This window comes from Pan paniscus, chromosome 8 (genome assembly GCF_029289425.2).
Source record: "Pan paniscus chromosome 8, NHGRI_mPanPan1-v2.0_pri, whole genome shotgun sequence".
In the NCBI taxonomy this organism is placed as follows: Eukaryota; Metazoa; Chordata; class Mammalia; order Primates; family Hominidae; genus Pan; species Pan paniscus.
In genome coordinates, this window is record NC_073257.2 from 101997626 (window position 1) to 102002431 (window position 4806).

Below are 4806 nucleotides of genomic sequence, written 5' to 3' on the forward strand. Positions count from 1 at the left end.
CCTCAGAGAAGCTCACCTGGGCCAGAGGCTCGGGATGCCAAGAAGCTTACAAACGGTAGGTAACATAAGTCCATTCCTGAACCCCACCAAGTAGATGATCTGAGGGATGCCAAGAAGGAAGCTCCTTTCTCCTTGGTTTTGGCTTTGTTTTGGAAACAGAAAGTAGTGAAATGCACGTTTAGGTCTATGACTAACTGTCATTAAGCACTTGAACTTCATTATTCCTCTTATCCTCCCTTTCCTTTCCTTGCACTTTTTGTGTGGGAGTTACTGGGCAGTGCAATGGGCTTTGTGTAGTATGGGAGGGGACAGAAAGTGGAGTAGCAAGAGGCACAGATTCTCTTTGAACTGAGGGAGCTGAACGACTCCTTGGATGGACAGTAGTTCTCTCTGCAAGTCTGCTTTTATTTGGCGCTGCTGGCAGAATAGAGTCTTGTTCAGTTTTCACCTTGATAGATTTTTCTTTCTGCTGTCTCTGCATGTCTCTCTTCACTGAAGGTCTATGATATTAGCTCTATTATTTCTTCAGACATATTTTTCCCCCCATGACTTCAGGTAGAAATTCAGGCAGCTGCAATCCTGTCTCTGTCATTTCTGATGATTGATTGAACTTGTCTTCACTTTCCACCTTTGGTTTCTACCTATTTTCTTCAGACTTATTCTACTTATTCTCTTCCCTTCAAACAGATATTGAGGGCTTTGTGACCATGCCAAGGAGAAGAGGATGAAAGATGTGCCTACATATGCTGTGGTCTAAATTGTGTCCCTCCCAACCCTGCCCCAATTCATGTTGAACCCCTAACCCTCAGTGTGACTATATTTTGGAGACAGGGCTTTTAAGAGATAACTATAGTTAAATGAAGCCAAGGGGGGTTTCGGGAGGCATTGTTTTAATCAGATAGGATTGGTGGCCTTACAAAAAGAGGAACTGAGAGATCTCTCTCCACATGCATTCACTGAGGAAAAGCCATGTAAGCCCTCAGGAAGAAAGTTCTGTCTGCAAGCCAGGAAGAGGGCCTTCACCAGAAACTGACCATGCTGGCACCCTAATCTCAGACTTCTAGCTTCCAGAACTAAGAGAAAATAAATTTTTGTTATTTAAGTCACCCTGTCTGTGGTATTTGTTTCAGAAGCCTGAGCTGACTAAAACAACATAAAACTCGCATTCATGAAAATTGTGGACTCCATTCCTAGCTGTTGATTTTTCACCTACATAGATCAGTAGTGGGTCATCATTACCCTGGGCGGCTGCATCTTCAAATCCAAAACATTTGAAAAGAGAGGCAGCATGAGTTTTCATTATGAAAATAGATAGTATTCAGGCAGCAGCAACGCGGAGGAAACGGGAATGAACCGAGAGCGTAGTGACCATCATGAGCCTCCTTAACAAGCCCAAGAGTGAGATGACCCCAGAGGAGCTGCAGAAGTGAGAGGAGGAGGAATTTAACATGGGTCCACTTTCTGTGCTCACACAGTCAGTCAAGAACAACACGCAAGTGCTCATCAACTGTCGCCACAACACGAAACTCCTGGGCCACGTGAAGGCCTTCCACAGGCACTGCAACATGGTGCTGGAGAACGTGAAGGAGATGTGGACTGAGGTACCCAAGAGCGGCAAGGGCAAGAAGTCCAAGCCAGTCAACAAAGACTGCTACATCTCCAGGTTGTTCTTGCACGGGGACTTGGTCATCATGGTCCTGTGGAACCCACTCATCGCCAGCAAGTAGGGGCCACCTATCTGTCGACAGAACTCACTCCGCTGGCCTATGAAGACCACTGCCATTGGTGTTGAGAATAATAGAGCTCTGTGTTTTTTTTCTAGTGGAAAAAAAAAAAAAAGGAAAGAAAATAGATAATATTTTGAGTAGAAATGTAGCTTTCGAGACAGGCTATTTCTTTACAACAATTTTAATTCTAGTTCTGACTCCACTATATACAAACGATGTGACCTTAGTAAGTTACTTAATCTGTTTAATTCTCAGATAATTATTCTGTGAAATGGGAATAATCGAGTATCTAATACATAGAGTAGTGGTGAGCATTAAGTAAATTAATTCACATAAATCACTGAACACAGTACTTGACACATAATAAGTACACATTAATATTTATTTTTATTTATAGGAGTAGCTAAACAGAGATGTTGATACCTACCCTACAGGGTTGATTTTTAGTTTGGTAGATCACTTGCTCGTACAGTCTTCATTAATCTGAGTTGAAGAAAAATTGCACTGGATGCCTGGTAAGAATGGAAAGACAGATTTTATTTGGGTTACTGCAGTAAAAGAGAGATTTTAGTATAGAACTGAGCTCAACTTCACTGAAATAAAAGGTGGGCAGATTTTTAAGCCCAAATATGAACTAGCAGAAAAGCACTGGAGAACATTAGGTGGTAAGTTGGTGAATGTAATTTGGCCATTTGTCTTTGCTAATTGGCACTTACTGAAGTTAGGCTCTGTGATGGTACTCAAACATTATTCTGGTTGTTTCTATGAGGGTGTTTTTGGATGAGATTAACATTTAAATCAGCAGACTGAGTAAAGCAGATTGTCCTCCATGTAGGTGGGCCTCATCCAATCAGTTGAAGGCCTGAATAGAACCAAAGGCTGACTTTCCTCAAAGAAGGAAAGCATTTTCCTGCCTAGTGGTCTTTAAATTGGATCAGTGGCTCTTCTCTGAAGGTCTTCCAACTGGGACGTTGACTCTTCTTGCTTTTACAGCAGAGTCTAGCCTTCAGGTTCAAACATTGGCTCTGCAGATTTTGAACTTAACTGTCCTCCATAAACATATGAGTTAATTCTTTATAATATGCCCCCTCTCTGCCCAACGCTTTTTCCCATTCTGTTTTCCTGGAGAACCCTGATTAATATAGGCTCCTACTTTTCCACAGAGACTGTGAGATAGGAACACTATTTTTTTTGAAGATTTCATTTCAAAGGGATAGCTCTCAGGTTCTTGAGAAAGACATTCTTGGATAAATCTGGCAAAAGGCTGGGAGATGATTTACATCTCAAAAGGGCAGGAAAATAATTTACAATTGAAAGCTTTCTAAAGTAAATGCTCTAAGGAAAGGAAAGTCAGGGGTCTATAGTCAGGAAGAAATCAGTCTTAATTTCAGTTAAGCTGAGGAGAATGTTAAGGTTGTCTTGTCATGTGCGAGGCACTGTTCTGCGCATAGAGTTTCAGAACTATATTTGGTTATCAGGATATGGAGGGTATATAATTTTCATATATTTTAAAACGATTTTATATTTTAAAAATTTGTTACACATTCCCATGAACAAAAGCTTAGTTTTTCCTTAGCAAGAATAATTAGCTAAAATGAAAAGATAAAGCATTTTTTTAACACCCACTTGCAAACCAGGCCTTGCTTATAAAACCGGTTTGAGTGGCCATTTTGTGGCACTTGCCCTGTGTGTCAACATTCCAGTTTACAGCTCTGCAGAGGATATGTTAGTTGAATAAGTCAAATGAGATACATGGTCTTGGCCAGGTGTGGTGGCTCACGCCTGTAATCCCAGCACTTTGGGAGGCCGAGGTGGGTGGGGTGGATCACCTGAGGTCAGGAATTTGAGACCAGCCTGACCAACGTGGAGAAACCCCGTCTCTACCAAAAATACAAAAAATTAGCCGGGCGTGTTTGTGCATGCCTGTAATCCCAGCTACTCAGGAGGCTGAGGCAGGAGAATCACTTGAACCTGCGAGGCGGAGGTTGCGGTGAGCCAAAATTGTGCCATTGCACTCCAGCCTGGGCAATAAGAGCAAAACTCCATCTCAAAAAAAAAAAAAAAAAAAAAAAAAAAAAAAAAAAAGATACATGGTCTCCTAGTAGGATTTATGACATAGTGAATACGAAAGCATCTGGAAGTGTCTAATATGAGATGTCCCAGATAATGTCATTTAAAGTAGAAATTGAACTTGTTCCCATTTCTAGGTCCTAGGCCAACTGCTTGGCAGTACTTTACCTCTTGGGTATTGCTGCTGTAGGCTTATAATCCCTGTGTTCTTCCTCTGAGCATCTTAAGATGAGAAGCTGCTGTTCCTTCTGTGTCATCAGATCTTCAGGTGTTACTATCCAGAAATTCCATATTTTACTGGGAGGAACTCAAGGACATTTGGTGATCCTTGGAAACTGATGAGCAGGCGAGGAGATATGTGAGGGAGTAAAGGAACCAAGGATCAGCAGCAGGTATAATGGCAAAAGTTGTAAGGAGTAGGGAAGGGAAGAGAACAGCATTAGACAGTCGCTCATCAAACATGCAGCGCTAGCTGCTGTGTCTAATTGTCTAATGGCATGGGGGTCAGGGGAGGGTTGAATCCTCTCGTTGCAGCCAGGGGAGGACCAAGTGCCATGGAAATCAAAGAAGGAAATCCTTTGACTATTCCGGTTTACATAATGTTTAAAAGCAGGGGCTCTTGGGAGTCTGGTTAAAACCATTTATTTTTGTTTTGATTCTATTAACTGGCTGTGTGATCTTGGACATATCACTAAACCTCAGTTCCATTCATGAAAAGAGGATAATTAGATATACCTCATTTGGGAGAATTAAATGAGATGATGTGGGTAACTCACTGAGCACAGTGGCAGGTACAGTTATTGAGCCAAAACCAAACTACTAGAAGCAGATAGGGAAAAGGAAACCCCAATACTCCCTCTCCAGGTTTTCAGAGTACTTCCCTGCCATAATTTATGCTACCACGACTTAAGCTTTCTGCACTAAGAATAGAGTTCATTAAAGCAAATTCTCTTGTGAGGAGTGGATAGAGAAGAGTGTTGGGAACCAGCCATTTGACAGTGTTATGAGA

At 41.8% G+C, this 4806-nt stretch overlaps 1 pseudogene; it reads left to right on the forward strand.

Annotated features, from left to right (window-relative positions):
• The first annotated feature begins 716 nt into the window (after positions 1 to 716).
• Positions 717 to 2021, forward strand: LOC100986277 (small nuclear ribonucleoprotein Sm D2-like; annotated as a pseudogene).
• Positions 2022 to 4806: the final 2785 nt, after the last annotated feature.